Source organism: Lepeophtheirus salmonis, chromosome 6 (genome assembly GCF_016086655.4).
Source record: "Lepeophtheirus salmonis chromosome 6, UVic_Lsal_1.4, whole genome shotgun sequence".
Classification (NCBI taxonomy): Eukaryota; Metazoa; Arthropoda; class Copepoda; order Siphonostomatoida; family Caligidae; genus Lepeophtheirus; species Lepeophtheirus salmonis.
This window is the reverse complement of record NC_052136.2, coordinates 34,448,217-34,470,867: the sequence shown is the minus strand read 5'-3', so window position 1 is coordinate 34,470,867 and position 22,651 is coordinate 34,448,217. Positions and strand designations below refer to the sequence as shown.

The window sequence follows — 22,651 nt, the reverse complement described above, 5'->3', positions numbered from 1 at the left end:
CAATTAAGAAAAAGCAAGTAAAACCAATTTGTGATATGTTGCATTACTATATTTAGCTTTTTTTAACCCAATATGTTGTCCTTCACAAGTAATAACTTCCTTGATATGCTGGCGCACATATTGCCAGCTCTTGTATGGCCTACCACGCTGTGATGATGACAAATCAAAGGGATTCCAATTTTTGATGAGAGGTGTAGAAGACATTCTTTTCAAGACACTTTAAACAGCAAAGTTAAGGGGCTGGAGGGGGGGTGTCATGAAGGCAGACCAGAAGTAAGGCAAATTGTAACTGCATAATTTTTGATTATTTTTGGCTGTAATGGAATTGTTGATATTGCATGCAATCTGTATGGACTCTCAGCAGTCTTCTTGGTACTAGTACCAACACGGATGAGATTGAAAAAGGCAATGCCTTTTTTTTTGTTACTCCGACATTTTTTCACTTAGAAACATGGATTAAAAACAAAAACTGTTTATTTTTGTTTTAGCTGTCCTTTCGTAGTGTAACTAAAAATAACATTGATTAAATCGTAATTCAATGCTACTTCAAGTTTTGGGCACCCACTCAGTATATAATTCAAAAGCATACCCACTCGTGGTAGACTTTATACCTATGTAGATACTCTCTCCTTAAGAATGAAATAATAATGGTAACAACGTTAAAAAACCGAACTACACTATTCAGTATATCAATAACCACAAAAACTACCATCTTAATTTGTTTAAAGATTTAAAATTACAATTACATTCATCGACAATCAATTAAACTTTGGAGAATAGATTAAACCCCAGTTTTGATATAATTCACTGAATAATTTCTAAATGGAATATGGATTCTTTTTTTTCCCTTTCGTATTTTTGACCAACTAATCGCTATTTCTTCCACTTCACCATTAGCAAAATAGATATAAAAAGAAAGAGAACATTGAAGTAAAATAATCATGAAATATTTGTTTTAATTCCATAATAAAAACTTAGACATAATTCTAACCAGCACGTCAAGTACCAATTACTAGAATTGAACAAGGAACTTTTTTTTTCATGACTTGTGTTATCAATCAATGGATTTTTATCTTAAAAATACAAACTAATATTGTTGCAAAACTATACAAAATACATATACTTGAAAATGAAATATAAATTTACTCCTTTGCTCAATGAGCAAATGAAAAACTAAGATGTTATTCCTTTTTAAACAAAACTGTTAAATAAAAGTAGTTTTTTTAAAATATTGGAGGATTATGTATTAAATATAAGCCCATTTGAAATTAACATTTAATTTTTCAAAGAATAAGTTTGTTTTAATATTTTTTCGAATTCAAAAGCTTACTCAAACCTTTAAGAAGGGTAAAAATACTCAAAAAAATTAAATTGATAATCATGAAGTACCAGATTTGATCAGAACGAACAAATTGCAGATTCATAATTTAACTTATGATGCCACGTATTTATAATAAATTTACGTTTTTATTGAAAATAAGTCTATTTTTATGAATATTACTTTATTGTTTGTTTTACTCAAGAGGATGCACAAACACGATAAAAATGCTCAAAAAGGAGATTTTATAAGAACAATCACATTACAGATTTGTGATCCAACATAAGTATATGCAGCAAATTTGAGAGGCAATGAAGGATCCCACTTTTTATATTTCTAAAATCCCGCAAAGTGCTGGTTTTTTTACCACTTTTCAACCAATGAGTATTTGTTTGGGTAGTTGACCTTCCCTAAATCCTTTAAAGCCTACGCAATTGTCTGAGAAAAGACCTAAAGCTCCTTATCAAGGATTTTAATTCTTTTTAGTTCTTTGGACTCAATTTTCGAGGGTAAACCGCCAGGATCTCATCAGTTCGCATTTTGTTGTGATTAGCACTACCAGGCTTTATGTTAAAGTATTCTTTACCCTCCTTAAGCTTCTTGACAGTTGCAACAAGCTTCCTGGAGCATAAAATATGAGGCAAATATCTCCGTTTGAGTCTTGTGTCTCGAGAAAATCTTACATATGCTGCCTCTTGGGCTCCATTTTGACCTTGAGTGTAGATAGATCAAATTAAAATTTGAGCAACTTAACAGGTTGATGCCATAAAAAGGATGCCCTAAAATTAATTCTATAAAAATAAAAGTGATTTTTAGGTATATAAGATATTTTTTTCTTTCAACTTAGCTCTAAACGAATAGGGTACAAATACTCAAAAAATTCAAATCTAAAATTTTGACAAAACAAGATTTTATCACAACAAAATAAATATATATTCTCAATCAGCCTCATAACATGAATTATCTTCATTAGATTTGGAAGATACATTTTTTTGTGGCAAGGTAATGACTCCAAATAAACGGGTTTTAAATTGAATAGGAACTAAATTGTGAAATTAATTAAGCTACTAAAAACTATTGGAAAAAGTAAATTAAAAAAAGAACACCTAAACTAATTATAAATTATAAACCCAATACTAGGAATCTTGATTAAAAATAATGAATACTTTGCTTCAGCTACAATCATTATTGTTCTAAGATTTTTTATTCTGATTTGCTATAGTTTTTCTTTTTCTGCAAACAAGCTTTTGCAGCTTGAAATAGCATGTTCAAATACTCGATTTTTACAGCTTTTTTTAAGAGAGTCCAAATAACAATAGAGGACTGAAAAATTTCCCTATAATCTTTAGAACATTCAGTACAATAAACTCTCTTAAAATTTTGAGAGCCAGGGAACTGGCAAAAGCGTGAATTCTCGAATTCAACATTTTACCACAATCCTTACAGGGAGCGTTAAAATAAATTTTAAATTCGGGGATAATTTTTCCCCATCCGTTATCTTCGAGATTAAGACCATAATTTTATTTATCCATTTGCAAGGTAAGTCTAGTAACTCTAGAAAGTAATCACATATTCTTGTGGCTTCTATTTCTGCTTGATATGAATAATGCATTGCAAAGTGCCACGGTAGAGGTGGCAAATAATTTAATGCTGCTCTTTTAAGTGAGAACATAAATTTTTAAACACCGAGCCATTTTGAATATTATGGATTGAAATAATATTTTTGATCCTCCAATTTCAGCTTTTGCGGGTCTTAATTATTTTTTTATATATTTTTGGTATAATTCTCGACAGAAAGGCTAACCCACCTCCTAGTTCCTTTTTAGGTCTTTTCAGAGCAGGTTTATACCTCCAGTGAAATTAATTCTTCAACCAATAATTTTCTTCTTCAATTGTCTTCTCAGTGAGCTAGGAAATAAGTGCAACCTTATTAGGGTAACATTGAAAACTTTATATATATATATATACTTATTTTTTGCATGAATATTCATTTTCATTGGAAAGAAAAGTTTGATAAGATTATGATTAATTAAAAAATATGTACACATTATTTGTAATAGTGAATTTAAATATATTTTAACTATTATTTCATGTTATTAAACATATTTTAGTGTTGTCTGGACGGGTAGTCCGGACAACACTTTTATGGTACTGAAGGATTTAAAACTGTACTATACTAAATTGGTATTAGAACCGGTACTTGTAAGCGTCATTACATCATAATTATATTTAACTGCAGAAGACGTAACTCAGAAGTTTCTGAGGTAAAATCCTCAAGCTCAGTGGTCAACGTGGTCGCGAGAATTTATTATCCTGAGCTCAATGTTCCTAAGTTCGATTCATTGTCACCCCTAGAGAAGGAAATATCTATTATGGATATTGTACAGGGCTGTCCAATTTGTTTAACCCTCTTAGATTTGGCACCTAATATTTTGGCAGCAAAGTTTCATATCAACTATTTGACGGGTTGCAACGGAATTAGGGTTAAATCCTTCTTTTCTGATTTAAAAGGAATGCAATAAAAGTTATTTTTATTAGTCGAGATACAACATCTAAGAAAATCAGAAAAAAAAATCTTATTCGTGTTTGTAAATCACTGGACCAAATATTTCGGTTTTTGAGCCCTTCAATTAGTCTCAGTTCTATAAAATATAATTTCAAAAAGATTTGACCCACTAGAAGTATTGATGATAGTCAAGAATTTGACGGCTAAAGTTAGCAAGCAAACTGAAAAATGTTCAGGAAATGAAAACAAAAATCTACAGAAACACCAACAGATCAATGGCTAAAATGGCAAAGAAGGTCAATGTGCAATATAGTTCGATGAGTGGAATCATCCATATTAATGGTTTTCATCAAGTTTCGTTTCGGTCCAGCAGGCAAAGATGAAACATTTTGAAAAAAAATCGAAACTTACTAGAATTTTGGAGTTGGAGAGGGTATATTATTATTGTCTTTTTGGATTAGAAGACATGGAATAATTCAACCCACAAAACGACTGAATTTTGGCCTCCTCATCTAAAAGAGTCTCCTTAGACCTTGAAACAACAAAGTGAGTTAATAGTCGGTTAATTATAGTTTGGGCAGGAGTTTCAAGTAAAGGACTCCTCTGGATTTCTATACCGGTTGGTATAAATATGGTTGATTACATTTCATATATTTTGGAGACCGTGGTCCTTCCATGGTTTGAAGCCATACATTCATACACATAAAATTGGCTTATTAACATAGATGAATAGAATTAAAGCAAATTATAAAAGCTCTTAAGGGATTAAAAAATCTTTGAATGCTTCTTCTATATTGATAAAGCAAAATGTATTTGTATGAATGTATAAATGTTTGAAAACAGTCACAGTTTTATTCAGTATAAAGGGGAAAAAAAGGAGTATAATATACAAGGAGCACTGTATATAATAAATTCAACAGGAGTTTAGTTCAACTCATACTAAAAAAGAAAAAAAAAGTACCTTAGATCAAATTTTAATGGATGAATCTGACTTGTAATAAGGTTTAAGTACTCCTTGGCTCATCAAGTTATTTATCTGTTATGACTTTATAATTAGTTATCAAGAGGGAACGTTTATCTAAGTATTGAGTGTGTAACAACGTCTGAGTGTGGCCATGAAAAGCTAAGAGTAACACAGGTATATAGATGCAAACTGTACGTATGAGCCCCAAACTCTGATATTATTTTAATTTGATGATTTCTAAAACTTATATTAGATCTTTTATCTAAATTTAATTTTTTTTATAGATGAATAATTTTTTCCCCGTAATTTTGGTTGCTTTATGTCAATCATGAAAACAATGATAAAAACTGAATGGAAGGCATCCACAAACAATAAAATCCCATTTTGTTGTTGTTGTTGCAAGGTCCTTTACACCATTAACGATGCTCATTTGAGGAATTAAAGTGCAATATCATGATTCCATAAACAACATACGTATTAAGAACTTTGGGAAGTAGTTCTAATAAAAATTTAAAAGTACTTCCCTGTCTTAACTTTTTTTATATTCTGATTTTCATGGTAGTAACTACTGTTTAATTTCAGTATTACTCGAACCTAAAAAAAATCGTCTTGGCTAAAGTGGACAATTTTCTAAAAAAATAATTTTACTCCCTTAAAACACAAATATAATAGCTTGACTAAACTACAACTCAAATGTTCGAAACTCGAAACATTGAAGCAATGATGAATCTCATCCCAAATTGTTTTTACATTTTTATTAAGACTCTAATTTCTTATAAAATTGAATGTCATACTTTTGGCGTGAGATTAAATCTTTTTTAATTTTGTTAATTTACATACAAAATTTTGTTCTCATTTTTTGTCTCCATAATATATTAGAGATATCCAAAACTAAGCCCCGTTCAATGTATTTAATCCGACCCATATAAGAAAAGGGAATGTAAAGGTATCCCTATACAGGAAAGCTTAGTTAATAATGATTTTTTTAAATCTAATTTAGTTATAAAAAAACCTCCGACAAGTATTCATATTATACAACGGATATATTTTGTTACTGTGAAAAAATTGTATAGGAGTCTAGCTAAGAGACAGATCTGTATTAGAGTCCACTTTTTCCAAATCAAAGTCAAATACAAGTCCTCAAGCTTCAACTTCAAGTCCATTTGGTTCGGAGTCCATGTAAAAATGACTCAACAACAGACTTTAGTAATATAACTCTTAAATCATTGAACGGCGTTTTGTTAGCACTTAAATACCTTATTCGTTCTAAGTCAGTGGGTAGGAAATGAGTCCATTTGTACAAAAAATATGAACACCTGAAAGGAAAAAATGTGGATACTTTTTAGTCTTAATTATATGATCGATTTAGAACTCAAATAATTTCAAAAGTACTATGTATAAATTAAAGAGGAGAAATGTATCTTTTACTGGCAATACAAGTCGAGTCCCAAATCTTTGCTAACATGTTCAATTCCTTCAATTTTCAAATATTGTTCATTTCGACAAATATATTTAACCAGTTCAATTAATGTACTCATAAAATTAATGATACTCTATAAAGTACATAATTTATATCCAGTCATAAAATCAAAATGACATTAAAGTCCAAGTCGAGTTACATGGCTTAGCTTTCAAGTCAATGTGAAGTCTCCAGTCTTTGATTGTATGATCAAGGTGAGTAGCAAGTCTTCCACATATGGTTCCAACTCCATGTCCACATCTCATTTAGTTTTTAGAAATTTAATTCATTTCAATTTTTATATATTTAAAAACTATGCATATTACCCAAATAATTGTAATAAACCGTATCCAAGGTTAATAGAAATACAAGGTTAGACCATCATGTAATTAGGCTTGCTAGAATTTTCAATCTGATGTATTGTACCGACTGCGGGGCACGACAGGCAGATTTTGACAACCACTCATAGTTTATGACATTACTATTGCTATAATTTTCAATTTAATTTTTTGTACCGGCGGTTGGGCAGGAAAAACAGATTTGACAATACACGCAACCACTCATCTACTATGACGTCAATATTAAAAGTGTGGCGAAAGTCAAACATCAGTCGTACATTGTTATGATATAACCATGTAGGTCTATTAACTTTGCATTGATCTATAATCAGAACCCAAAATCCATCAAAACATATATGAAATATAAAACATATAATCCTAGTCGATTTGTTGATCTTTGACACGAGTACATTTGACAAGGTAGCATAAGATTAGAATCGAGAATATTAATAAAATATTATTTTTCTCGTTACTAAAAACAAATGAATCAAATTCTGTAATAATGGGATAAAAAAGAGACGAAAATACCAAGTAAAATATTTTCCAAACTCGAGTTCAATTAATATCCAACTCATCACTTAAACATATATAGTTACATATGTGTGATGAACACAAAAAAAGATAATATAATTTTTTGCCTAAAAATAAACTAAGGACAGTTTTATATTCATTGTTTATTTTTCTATAATTTATATTAGAGAATTATTTCAATTATTTTTCTATACGAGCCGATATTAAAGGTTAATTATTATGAAATATCCCACTAAATATAAATCCAGCTATGATAATTGGTTTTCCCATATTAAAAAGGAGGCGTTCCTTAAAGTCAGAGGAATAAAAAAGCTTTAAGAATATTAACCAGGGAAGAAACTCAATCTTCAACGAAACTCAAATCCATTGTTCAATTTTGTTCATTTATTTCTTTTCATTATGTTGTGAATTAATTGAATACCAGAGGGACACACGGGACTCGAGTTAGATTTGAGTTAATATTTTGAAGACTTGAGATTTGACTTGGACTCTATAGCTAAGACTAGTGACTAGAAAGCTAGTTTATACTGAACTCACCAAAAGCATAAACTCTATGGTCCCGATATTATAATTATGGACTTGAAATGTTCTCAAAAGAAATATGATCAAAATATTCAGGGACTTGGACTAACATTAGAAGGTTTTTTCCCCTTTTCTGCTGAATTATATTCAGCTTTCGACAAGGACTCAAGGAGTGTCTACTTGAGTAACATTAGTTTTCAAGTAGCCTTTATTATTAAGACTCATAATATTTGCATACTACTGCATCTTCCAAGATACTATAGTTTTGACATAAAATAATATCCTGTATTACAAGAAGAAAATATCTGATGTATTCAGCATTTATCCTCTCTTCCAGGATTATAGCATACTAATATTTTTATTTTATCTCTGATAAATATTGTAATAATAACAGAATTCCAATAAATCAAAGTTTTTTGACAGAAGATTTGAAACTATTCCTATTGAATTTACAAAAATTATAATTTAAAATTTGTAGTTTTTCAAAACATGCTAAATTTATCTAATAGCCATTACTTACTTTTAAAATGGAATTTAACTTTCCAGTTCAATTCTTAAATAATTTTAGTCTTCCATTGGTTATATATAATTTTTTAAATATAGTTAAAAATAAAATTTTATAATGTTTGATGAATTGCTTTTTAACTTAAATAACGAGATCCTAATTAGTTATAAAATACAATCTTACAAATGAATAATGGATGTTTAATCTGCAATTTTTAAAACTGAAAAAGATAATTATTTTATTTTTTTTCCAATATCTATTTTTAAATAGTTTGGTTTTGAATTAATGGAAAAAAGAATTATATGCTCTATTTTAAAAATTGTAAGTTCAATTTTTCACGACTTTTTATTTATAGAAAAAATTGATCTAGACTAAAATACAGAATCAAATTATTTATTGACATCTCAATATAGATACTATATTAACAATAAAACAAAATTACTCATAAATTTAATAAGATACAAAAATCAATATTTGGTTTATTAACAACTATAATTAATTATACGAGTATAACATAAATATAAACATATACTATTGTAATGGGTTCGTATCCATAACCAATTATTATGAATGCAGGAGATAGACAACAAAAACCCTCAAACAAGAATAATCTTGTATTTGACAAATAATTTTTTTGCACAATTTTTTGTAATGTTTTTTTATGTAAAATGTGCAATTTCCAAATATTTTTATCTCCTTTTTTAAATATTTACTGTGCAAATTACAACCATCACATAAAAAGCACTTGTTTTTATTCTTCGTGATTTAAACACATCTGGAAGTTCCCGATCTGGATCAAAAGATGTAGCCAAATCCGTATTTGTGCTATCATCCTTACATGATGTGCCTTATAATACAATATAAGTAGATTAGAATTTTAAAAAGAAGGCAACAGAAAATGATAATTTATACCTTCTAATAAATTACTCTAAATGAGGAGGAAGTATCTTGTACCAAATAATTCGTTGATAATGATAAAATTGACTTACTATCTTGGTTAAATTGATACATGTGTAAGAAAAGAAGTAGACAGAGGAACGAAATCGTTATGGTTAGAAGTAGATGGAAACACAAAATTGTTATCTTAAGAAGAAGGAATATTAACTAATTTTGGGTCAGATAAGTTAGATTTTTTTTATAGACTATAAAAAAGCTATTTTTTTTTCATTACAATAAACCAAAGTAACGACATTTTCCTTAAAGTATTCCATTCTTTCCTCCGGTAATTTATTTTTGTGGTAATATATTCTTCAGGAATAGATAATTGCAAATCAGAATATGGAATTCCAGGTTTTAATTAATTTATAGGAATAACTAGTGTACTATCAGACCATTTTTTAACATATGCAACTCCAAGAAAAGCATATGTGAGGTAAATGTGTGATAATTTTTTTCCCTTTTAAAGGGCGGAAATAATTGTCTGAAAATGTTTGCCAATTATACCACTGAATTAGTGGGCATCCTCTCTTCTTGGATGATATCACACTAAATTTAGTTATATGCATTTTGGACTACTTCCACTAAATCTTCAACACAATCAATTTTTCGCAGATTACAGTATGATTTTGAAATGACACAGAAGCTGTGGTCTGGCGAAAACTTTGAATGATTTTCAGCAAGAAAGTGCATTCTTACACACAATTATCACATTGAATGTCAAAACATAGAATTGGACTTATACTCTGTTGTTTATGGTATAAGAGAGCTGCTACACACTTTGACCCTTTTTACATTTTTCCTATAAATCTTTTAGAATATGATTATATAGACTGGGAACGTTATGAATAAAAATGTACATGTTCAGCCTTATCAAACGTATATATATACTGTACATTCCTTATTCTTCATTCTCAATAGCAAAACGATTAACTTTATAGGAAGAAATAAAATGAGTTTTTTTCAAATTGTATTGACGTGTAAGGAATTGATTTAGCTTCAGAAAAGCTTTGAATAAAAGTTTGTTTGCGACAATATTTATTGTATCCTTAATGCAAACATGATTGTTCTCTGAGCTTTGAGTATCCCCGTAGCCAATAGGAAAGAAAAAGTTGTCTGACAAATTTTCCGTCCACTATTTAGTAAATTTGATATTTTGATCTTCCTTATCCAAGGCAGCAAAATGTCCTACCACATAGGATTCATGACTCAATGGAGAAGTAGAAGACATTTCTAAGCATTGATCTCCCCGATAAGAAACGTATTTGTTGCTAAACCAATTAAAACAAGGAGTTTTATTTCCAAAAGTATCCCAAGGTCCCAGAAAAACAAGAACAGCCATTTTCCAAGAACCTCTTAATTCCTTATCCTCCCTCCACATCCACATCGCGAAATGTTACATTTCCATATTCTGAAGGTCGGATCTCAGAGATATCGCTCATAGATGAAGATGAAATCGGGGAATTCATGATAATGATAATACTAATATAACTAATCAGCAGAATGATGGAGTCAAATAATTGAACAATATTATAAAGTAAGAACTTCATTTCAGATAAGCCGGTTAAGAACCTAATCATACCAACATCAATTTAAATTATTTCTTATAATACACTTTCAACCTTTGCAATCTTTGAGAGGCTATATCGGCTTCACTGATGTATTAACCTTTATCAAATATCCATTTACAATAAACTAAGGATTCTAAGCAATAATAATAAGTCTTGTTTTTGTGAAATTTTTGAGAAAAAGAGTTAAAATTTATGGTTACAAGAATATGCTTTTCTTTGTTATGAAAACAAAAATAGCTAGAAAAATAAAAATCAACTTTTCTCGTACTTTTCTATTTCTTGTTATCATCACAAATATTAGAGCCGAGACATTAAGCTAAGCCAACAGTTCGGTACGAAAAGTGACACAATCTTTACGGTACGCGGTTCGGTACAGTACAGGGTGCATGAACAAAATCTGCCACTTCAAAAACCAACAACTACAAGCTTATTTTATGATATTTATTGATAAAATAAAATCGAATATATTTATTAGGATAGAGAGCAGCTATCTATTCAATGTAGCCACCGTCTGCGGCCAAACCCCGCTCAATGCGGATACAAAACCGGGAACAGGCATTTTGGATCGGCGCTGCTTCACTGAATTTTTCCTTGATGCAGGTAATGAGAAACTGCTTGGTGTTATGGGAGCAGAAGTTGGTCATGTTCTCCGCGTAGGACCAGCCAAAGTAGTCCAACGGGTTCAAATCCGGTGATGAGGGAGGCCAAGAGGAGAAGGGTACGAACGCAAAAGCATTGCTTTTCAGCCATTCTTGCGGCCGCTTTTCTTTGTGGGCCGGAGCCGAGTCCTGCTTCCACATCTACGGCCTGTCGCTGACAACAGACTTGCCATGGCTCTCATGGAACGCTGGGGGTCCTCGTCGATGATCTCCCTGACCTTGTTGATGAAGGTGTCATCCCGGACAATCACGGTGCTCTTGTTCTCCTTCTTTTTCCTGTCAACAACGTCCATCGGGTCCGATGACTCCTTCAGCTCCTTCCTGAGACTTCTGACCATTCTAACTGGCATTGACAGAAGGCCAGAGATGTCAGCATTGCTTAATTTCATGTTATCACTAAGCATAATCTGAATAGCAGCGCCCCTACGATCTCTCTCATTGAACATAATGACTTTTTTTGGGCACTTAAAATGATGCTATCGCTTCAAATGGCAAACAATCAATGAAGCCTACGAACTGGAAAAAATTTTAACACCAAAAAACAGACGGATCAGACATCAGCTGATGGAGTAATGTCGTCTTTAAAATGTCGCAGATTTTGTCCACGCACTCAAATGTAGTTTTTCAAGTGTTTTCTATATTTTTCCTCTTTAATAATTTATTTTCTATACAAACAGACTATTCCTTAATATGCCTACTTAACTTCTTTGAAAAACAAAGGTTGATATAAAATATAAACGAGTTATATTATACTATTATTCATTTATTTTATTCGAAAAATAGCCAATCTTTTGGCCTTACCTGATATATTTGATGGCATTGACAATATTTGTGTTTGTTGTCACTGATATTTTGAGACTGTGTCTCTCTCATTTTCATTCTTCTTTGACTTCTTTAAAAACTGAAGAAAAAAATTCACTGAGAATAGAGGTCTTGTCAGCAAAATTGGTCATTTTAACTGCCATCTGGAAGTAATTTAATGTGAAGGGACAGTTAATTTACTCTCAGTTGCTCTAGAGATCCATCCATCGCTTGTCACAAATATATATATATTGAGGTGGGCATCCCATCAGTGAGAGGTTCTTTGGCTAATAACCAACGCAATTGCTTTGGATTATTTACATATGAATGTTATATATAATATATAAACAAAATAAAGAATGATAAAAAAGTTGAATATCCAAAAACTAAATACCCAACAATTTATAATATCTAAATATTTAATTTATGGTTATATATAGGTTGTAACTTGTATGAACAAATCGTACAAGGTATAATTACTCATTTATTATGCATTATTAGTAATATAACTCAGGGCATGTGAACTTTATTGTCTACCACAAAATACTTATCTATTAATTAGACATTGTTATTAAAAAAACAAAATATTGTGTAATTAATTTGGTGCTCGGGCCTTTGCAAGATTTGCTATAAGGAATTAAGGTCAACACACTGAGTTAGTATCTATTTTCCTTCATTTTTTATTTCACACCCTATATGTTTAATGTAACACCATTTTTGCATTACTCTCATATCAAGTTATACACTAAAATTCTTCATTTAATATTCTTCGTCTTTTTAAGGGTGTACAACCTGTACAATTAGGTTGTATACAAGTTAAAATTTGTACAAAATCGCAATTTGTACGCAACATACATACTCATAAAGGAATGAAGAAAAATATAATTTTGCAAAACTCATTTATGTTCATAATTTGCCAAATCTTTTGTGGAATTAATAGCCTTCATTGACATTAAAATATGATTTGCCAAAAGTAATTATCTATAAATAATGTTTTGTAGGTACAGGGTACATTTGGGTGGTCTGATAAACTTCACATTTATAATAATTAATTACTTAAATGTGAAACTATTTTGTAAAATCATTATTTTAGTTTTTGATTTGAATTTAAGGCATATTCAGTTGTAGGATTTGTTAAATCTTTGGTTTTTTTTTACCTTTTCTAATTGATTAGTACTTCATCATAGTCGAAAAAAAATTATAACACTTAGCACTGTGGCTTGGAGTTACTAGGCATCCATGAATAAACAAACAGGCAAATAAATATTCATTCATTAATTTATCAGCGGTAGTAACCATCATTGCCTGAAGATATCAGATGTCGACGAACAGACAAACTTTACTTTAATGATATAAACAGTAACTCCATTAGAAGCCCTTAGTTTTTTACTCCATTTTTTATGAGGCCGCTCACCTGAAGTTACTTAATACTTAAATGTTCTCTCCTAAAAATGTAATAATAACAGCTTGATTTTTTTAAATATGATAGAATGAGCCAAAGCATACTTTTGTCTCTAGAAAACTAGCTGGCTTAGCTTTAGCTAGACAAGCTTGTAAGTGAAATTTATCTAAAGTCAAGGTTAATAGAAATACAAGGTTATACCATGACGCGTGTACAACTGATGTTTGATTTCCCCCACACTTTTAATATTGACGTCATAGTAGATGAGTGGTTGCGTGTTTGGTCAAAATCTGTTTTTCTTCCCCAGCAGTCGGTACTAATATCAAATTATAAATTATAGCAAATGGGACATCATAGACTATGAGCGGTTGTGTGTTTTGTCAAAATCTGCCTTCCATGCCCAGCAGTCGGTACAATACATCAGATTGAAAATTCTAACAAGCCGGATTACATGATGGTTCATCTTTATATATCTATTAACCTTGATCTAAAGTGACATCCTATAGTTTAAAAAAAATATGTTATTCGATATTATTTTTATATACTAGATGCTATAACCAAAAACACCTACGAAATTTTTTTTAAATGAGCCATATTAATGAAATCTATAAATAGTGATGGGCATGTTAAAAAAAGAAAACCGAAAATCGGCATGGTATCTCTAACCGTTCAAGGAATGTCTTGGGAGGGAGCAGCTACAATTATCTGTGACAAAGGAGACAAGGAAGAGGAAATTAACTAAGATATTGGTAAAAATTATTCTAATGTCGATCTTCAATTTTACTCTGAGTGCATCAATGACTTAGAAATCATAACTCCACAACAAATAGTTACGAGCACCCACGAATGTTCAATGACGTCTGCAATATAATTGAATTTATTTAGAAAAGTAAGTTCACTACTCGGGAATGAAATAGTAAAAAACACTGCTAAACAAAAAAAAATTCATACTTCTTATTAACAATTTCAAAAAAAGGAACAGCTATAAAATGCACAAGATTTACATTACTATCTATTTTTCATTTAATATGACAACATGGTTATTTTTTGTAGCAAAGATGACTTTACTTGCATACAGAACGACATTAACTATTTTAACTCACTAAATGCCTCTTAAATTGAATCAATGTTACTTTTTAAATAACTTTTTCAAAACAAATAGCAAGATTATGTGTAGGAAGTAAAAGTTGATATGTTAATAAATACAAAAAAGCTTCACTTCTTAGTATTAATAATAATATGTTTAATCCTCCCCTTTTCTATTCTTTTTTTTTTAAACGCGCTGAGCTAAAGCTACACACGTTAATTGTTACAATTTTATTTTTTATATCAAGTTTATTTTTCATAATTGTCCTTTTATTGTTCAAATGGAAGTTGCACTAATGAAGAATAAGTAAGCAAATAGAATTAAAATTACTCCAGCTCACCAAGGAAATGTCTTTGAAGTGCAAATACATTAACCCTTTTGGCACAATAGGGACATGGGTGTCTCACCAATTAAGTGACTATATTTTTCTTATAATCATTCAAAATGTAGTTTTTTTTTACTTTAAAATGACCATCTATATCTGTTCTTTCATTAACTTTATTTTTAGATTGATATTTTAAAATAAATATCTCATTTAAACTGATTTTTGTTTTGGGAATTTTTGACAGTTTGTACTATCAAGTAAAATTATTTATAAATAGATAGAACAAGTTATTGTACATTTTTTAAATATTTTATTATGTTTATTTAATCTACTATAAAAATTTGAAGTTACAATGTATTCTATTTTATCCTTATATTTTTTAAACAGAGAGACATGGGTGTCCTTTCTGTCCTGAAGGGTAAAATACGTTAGTGTTAACAATATTTATTAATTGCGTTATAATGGTAAAGAGTTTATAACAAATATAAAGGGAATCCGTACCTTTCTGAGAATTAATCTCATGATGTCAGTGTGGAAGCTTCCAAAGTAGAAATCTTATTGGAGCGTTGATAGTTTTATATCATCTGATGGAATTAAAGACCAGAACTCAGTTTATATCCTATCTTCAAAACCTTCACTTTGGTAATAACTTAGAAGCAAACAAATCGAACAAAGCTTACAAAATAAGAACAATTATTGACCATTGAAATGAAGCATTTCAATCTGCCATGCCCGATGCTCCAGAACAGTCAATTGACGTACAAATGACTAAATTCAAAGGAAAAATGTCCTGGAAGGAATATATGAAAAATAAGCCCATAAAATAGTGTTTTAAATAGTAGTTCAATTGCTTCATTAGTTTAATTTATACGTTGGGAAGAAAGAAAATAATGAATATGGTATTGGAGATGGTGTTTTGCTTGGAAGGTCTCTCAGAAGCTCAAGAATTAATACTGTACACTATAATTCGATAATTTCTTGAGTTTTCGCAAATTAGTTAATAAATTATACGAAAATTGATTATATTGCATCGGAACTCTAATAAAAGATAGGAAAAACATGGCATCTATGAAGAAATATAAATACAGGGTGTCCACGATAAATTGGAACTATTTTAAAGTTCATCCAGATCCATAATGTGGAAATTCGGGGTTAAATCATACTAATATAAATGGTTGTGTGAACAATATACTATAACTTCCACCACAATTGTTTTGACAATAAACAATAGTCATCATGAAACAAGCAAGGAGAGACGCCATCCTCGAATTGGCTCGCGCGGGACACAAGCCCCCTGCTATCTACAAGCTTCTTAACTACCCCAAGACCACGGTGTACCGGCTCTTCAATGCCTGGGAGGTTGAAGGGAAGGTTCATCTTCTTCTCCGACGAGAAGAACTGGACTGTCGACAGAAGCTACAGCGTCCAGAATGACAGGTGGCTTGCCAAGGAGAGAGAAGAAGTCCCTGCGGTCTTCACCACAAAGTTCCCGGGCTCCATTACGAGGGAGTGGAATGCTGTCGATTCTGCAGAAGCCATCAGGCATGTAAATCCTTAAGGGCAGGATGGAGAAGATGGTGGCTGCTGATGGAGGACATGTTGAATATCATGTCTAACTTTTTCATATTAACAAATACACTCCAAATTCCATTTTTATCAAGCAGGTTGAATTTTAAGATAGTTCCAATTTATCGTGGACACCCTGTATATGAGTAGAGGTGAAGTCAAGTTAAATTATATAGTAGCAGTCTAGTGGTTAAAAAGTCGTTGATTGTATGTTGAATGCAATCTTTACAAATTGGGAAAAAAAATGTTTTCGATATCTCATGTAGTAAGCAATATCAAAAAATTAGACGAAAATATCATCAAGGACTTAATGGTCCCGAAAAGGTTAAGTATATTTCCATCTCTAGGAACAACCGAGACGCAAACCTGGTCACATTCAGTTTAAGAGAATAATTTCTCTCGAGACTTTGAACTTTTTCCAAAAATGTTAATGCTGCATTGAGCTAAATAACATCTATAAAATATATAATATGAGCATTAAATTAAATTTTAGACTGGAATGAGAAAATAACGGTTTCTTTCTGATCAGACTCTATTAAATAACTATCAAAAGTTGTTTTGCTTCAGGAAATGGTAGGAAGATATTGGTATCATGACATCCCTAATACATATATAGATATATACTTACAACTTTATGATTTTCTGAATGTGGATGTTTGATCGAAAACCTTTGATCCGTAAAAATATAATAAAAATTAAAGCAAGTAATTACTACGTCGTGTTTTTCCAATGGAGCTTCCTTCTCACCATAGGAATAGGTTCATTATTGCTAAATTGTAACAAGAATGATAATAAATAAAAAAACCTAGTTTTTTATTATTATGTTCATTATTCAATTCAGGAAATGTTCAAAATAATAAATAGATTTAATTGTACATAAAATAAATGGACTATTATGATTATGCTTTAGTAATTCATTTAAATGGCGCCTTTGTTTGCTTGTACATCGAAGTGTGTCACTCTCAAGGCATTTCCGAATTGTTTAATGACTGCTCAAAGATAAGCATATTTAAATATTATACATTGATATATGTTTATACAAATGGTTATTAATGAATGCACATTGTATGTAGTTAGTGTTGCATGGTTATATCAGAACAATCATTATTGCTTATATATTTCCTTGTTCTGAAGCTATTGGAACTGAGAGCCTAAAGGGATAGTGATGTACATGTTATGTATTTAAGAGCTATAGACTTAAATATTTTTAAACAAGTTGCCATCTACGATGTAGGGAAGACCGGAAATTTTTTAACAAACTATTAAAACTAAAATAATAGGTCTACAAACTAAACATAAATCTATTATTTTTTGTTGGTTCACCATAATGTAAGTACTATTTTGATTGCCACAGAGATAAATAGTAATGGAAAAAACATCCCATTCTAGTTAGTCGTTTTTCACACAGGCCTGTGACTTATAGATTATCCCCCCTCTTGAAATACCATGTGGTAAAGTGATTTTTTTTTTTTTTTATAAAAATAAATTTTATTTTTTACTTACTAAGAATATATAATTTTCTTAATCATATTATAAATCTGTAGAGCCAGGTGGGGTAGGACCCTCAGCCCTTCCAAAACTCCACCAATATTGCCCCTCATTTACTAAAGTTTTTTTGTCAAATTTGTATAAAATTAAAATATATTGTCAAATTGCTCAAAAAAGGAAATAATCTTGTCAAATTTTTCAAAAAATAAAATTATAGTTTTAATTTTGTAAAAAAAGGAAAGTATGCTGTGAATTTTGTGGAAATATGTTACCAAAATCAAATATGTCGTTGATTATTGACAATTTTTTTACAACTTTTGAAATAAAATAAGTTTTTTATTGTAATGTTTGTCTTTTCTGTGAAAAATTTAAATACAAAAATATTATGTCAAAATAGTGAAACTTTTGTTCTCCTTACCAAGGAAGAATCCCATTAACAATGACCTTGTTTATATAATTTTTATTTAAACATTACAAATGTTCCTGTTCGTCCAGGTTCATCAAACAAAAAATAATGTTTAATTCTGTAATTAAGAAAATATATAAACTAATTTTTTTGAGGAATCATTAACTATACTTTTGACTAAAATTGAAGCTTGATAGTGAATAACTAATTCAAGTTTCGTGTTGTTTTGTTATTTTATACAATATAATTCTCACTCTCATAACACTGTTTAGGACACGAAATTGGGTAGCAAACATGCTGGATGCATAAATAAATAATAATACGGGGACAATTGCGACACTTGATGCAAGTCTCCCCTTTCTACGAAGGGTTACAATATATTAAGTTTAATCTGAATGAGTCAGTTGTTATATATAGATAGATAAATTTATAAACTGATAATAAAATAATCAATAATATTTGAAACAATATAAAACGTCGTTAACCGTATTGTATCTCGCAACCTTTAATCAAAAAGAAACAGAAAAAGGAGGTAATTAGTTTGTAATAGTTCAATCCTTCCTAACTCTGGAATTGATATTCAATAATTGTTGGGAATTACTCAGAGCTATGACCAAGCGAATTTGAATTAATTCAATCAACGTTTAGAAACAGAAACATTGACGGGTGACGATAAAAATACACTTTAAATTTTTGTACAAGAGAGGTAATATCGTGATTAGTTACAAGAAAAACAACGAATTTAACTATTTCCTACAATTATTAAATTATAATTTTGCAGTTTAGAAGAATTGGCTGACTAAAAACGGATTTTGGGCATTTTTGATATATATTTCTTTTCTGAGGAAAAGTTTAATGATGCAATTAAATCTATGACGTGAGTAATGTTAATTTTGTGGTTGTAGCTTTTTTGATATTTGAAATAAGGTCCACTTAGAACAACTCTCGTATCCCCTACCTACTTCTTACTCGTTCATCATCAATTATTGCATTATTTATTTTTAGCCACGAGGGATTCACATTTATAACTTGGTAGGTACATACGTATACTATATACTTACATAGGTAGTATGTGGCTACATCCAATGATTGCTGGCGATATATGTATAAGGAAATAATTAACATCATCTCCTTAATTAATGGTGAATGCATTACTCCTTACTAATGATTCGAAAAACATAAATCTTAATTAGAATGAAGCTATTTGATTTATCGATCCCTTATTCTCTTTCCTCTTCCATTAGAATAAGGGGAGTGGATCAATAGTATGAAGGGGGTGTGCAGTTCATGAAAAAGGTGCAATACATGGGAGCTGAGAGATTTCAAATTTTTTAAAGCATGTTTATCCAAAAATATTATATGTACTGCAAGTCCTAGTGGAGTCTCAAGTCTTTGCTCACAAGTCCAAATGGAATCTTTGAATAAGGTTCCTGATGAATGATTATTATGTGGCCAGTGGTATGCCCCCTACAAAGAAGGAGTCCATGATATTAATTACATAACGAGCAGTTTCTATCCTCTGGACTCGCTTTTGATTTATTGGTAAAAGTAAGTATGTTGATAACCTATACCTAAGCCACTACTGGTGAGAATCGCCGAAGGGATTTATCAAAATTACGTGTTCTACCTTTTTCATGTGTCTTACTATGTCCATCTTAATTCTTCTCCGAACTAGAGGGGAAGGGTGTACCACAGTATGTCTGTTGGAAAAGGCTTTTCTTATTAATGTACTAGGGACAGCTGTTGAGTTAAATACATGACAGAGTTGGAGGTCCTGAACACTTCTTATCCGCTCCTTGGCTCCAAAAAAGTGTTTTGGCTCTTAGAGCAAAAGTATGAAGTTGCTCTCAACAATGCTATTTGTATGGAGCTGACTGACGGTCGTTATCCCTCCGGTTTTGAAATACTCATCACGTCTTCTCACTCGAGTGTTAAAGTTGATGGGTTCATTAGGCTCCAAAAGTATTATCACATAGACCATACTTGATCTCCATTATAATCACATCTCTCTTCAACGCTGCCCACATCCATTTACGTCTCTGAAAATCTGCTAAGATCCGCTCATCTAAATTGTGTCCTGTAGTAAGCTGAAATACAAATTGAATTCTCTCAGTCCAGAAACAGTCACATTTTCTTAATCTTTTGAGCTATGATAAATTCAAGGTTTTCCACATGACTTTTTCATTAGTTGAGCCAAGTCTTCAACCATTGATAAGGTGTTGACACGGTTTCTTGAAACATATGCACAAGACTCTCCCCATAAAAGGCGTTCCCTTATTTTATAAATTTTTTCACATTATACATGGTATGGTAAATGTCTTATAATGTGAAAAACTTTGGGAAAGATATTTATATCCAACGCCTTAATTTTCCCAAAGCGTAATCACACTGGTAGAGCAATTGCGTATGCATAAATTATATATATTAATTCCACAAAATTGAAGGAACTAATGTTACCTAGATCATTATTTAGGAATAAAGATTGCAGTCCTGCTAAGTTCAGTCTTGGTCCAGTCCTTTATATCAGTCCTAACATTAATATAGTACGATCATTGATGAAAACTCTTAACTTATTTTTTTAAATTCGTTTATAGTTCTGATAGTCCGAAAGACGTGTCCTAAAACTGGACTGGACCAAATAAATACGGACTGTCACAACACTAGCTGGAACAAAATTCGTACAAACTTGGTAAAATATTGAAGTTAATTAATTGAAGGTTAACTAGTCCATTTTTTTTGGACTTCTACTTGAATTAGGCTCGGAATCATGGTTATTCCTTGGATTTTCCTTCCTGCAACTCGTAGTTATATAATTAAAGGGAATTTAACGAATGAAAAAAATAAGTATTTATTCATTTATATTCTCGATATTTTATTTGCTCAGAACTGTCGACTCAGAACTTGGTTTATGAACTCGAGTCTTCACTTGTGCAAGATAAAATTGTGGACTTTTTGATAACGAACAAATAAGATACACTTTTGCAAGAATGAACAGAAGTACAAGATTAAGGCTGTATCACAAACTTCTTTGTGGATATTTCTTTATATTTTTCAAACCAATTTCCATTGGTAGCTACTATTGTCTCCAAATTAGGCCTAAAGGTGCTCCAGCACTTCTTGATGAATTTCTCGCCACATGGCCGCCCACTACTGCTCGACAGAAGCCTTGAGCTTTGTTAAAATTATTTATTAATAGTCCTTACTTTTAAAAACACAATCTACTATTTTAAAATATTCAACCTAAAGTGATCCAGATTGATTAAAAGTCAAGTCCAGGATTTTAACTTGCACACTATAGAATTGGAGCTATGTAAACTCAGGCTTTTCCGTGACTTGGAGCACAAACTTGAACAATCTAGCTCGGTAAAGATGGGCTCAACCCCAGATATGGTCCATAAATAAGGGCAAGTCTCCAGTAGTACTTTGTTTCTTCAAAAAAGCAGTAGTCTTTGAAGTATAAGTTTCTTTTAATATTTTTACATTCGTTCAATGTGATTAAGACTAATATTATTCTATTTTATTTTAATACTTCAATATATATTTTAAGAATTGAAGCCTCAAGGTAAGTCCTTATAGTACAATAAAAAAAAGTTATGAACCGAATTCACAAAATTGATTAGATTTAAATGTATGTTTCAATTGAATTTATGACAAAAAATATTATTATTTATTTATTCTATATTGAAAAAGATCAAAAACGAACATACATATTTTTATTTCGAAACCTTGAATTGCCTCTAGATATACATATTAGTAATATTTTGCTAATGTATAGATGATGTAATGTATATTATAAGAAGACCACCCAAGAATGGGACGTGAAAGAGACGGAGAAAACAAAGAACAAATCAAACACATCTTCACTCCAACTGCTATATGAGGAGTACTCATATTAATCCTTTAGATATGCCCCCAATTGTACTTAAAGTGACAAAAATTCATCATCAAAATGAAATAATTAGAAATTGATAGAACTTTAAATGAAAGGAGCGATATCAGGACTAAGAATCATAAATTCGAGGAAGGCTTTAAATTACACCAATGATTCTTTAACATCTTAAGTCTTCCCAGAAATTTGAATACAAAGCGCATAATTAATCAAAATGTATCAAATGTAATATTTTATGTATTATAAAAAATAGAATAATTTGTTAATATTATGTACAGGGTGTGACAAAGTAATTTCTATTTTCCAAAATACGATAAAACAAGTTTTATAAATTAGAAAGTTTTATTCATGGTTCATAATGACAATACTTTTTTAAAT

General features: G+C 30.7%; 1 long non-coding RNA gene across 1 annotated transcript; it reads right to left on the bottom strand.

Moving 5' to 3' along the window:
- Positions 1-8,469: 8,469 nt before the first annotated feature.
- Positions 8,470-9,277, bottom strand: LOC139905749 (uncharacterized). The gene is made up of 2 exons (XR_011780785.1): positions 9,056-9,277; positions 8,470-8,990 (listed from the first exon to the last, which is right to left on the bottom strand). It is a non-coding gene; the product is annotated as an uncharacterized lncRNA (long non-coding RNA).
- Between the last annotated feature and the right edge of the window lie 13,374 nt (positions 9,278-22,651).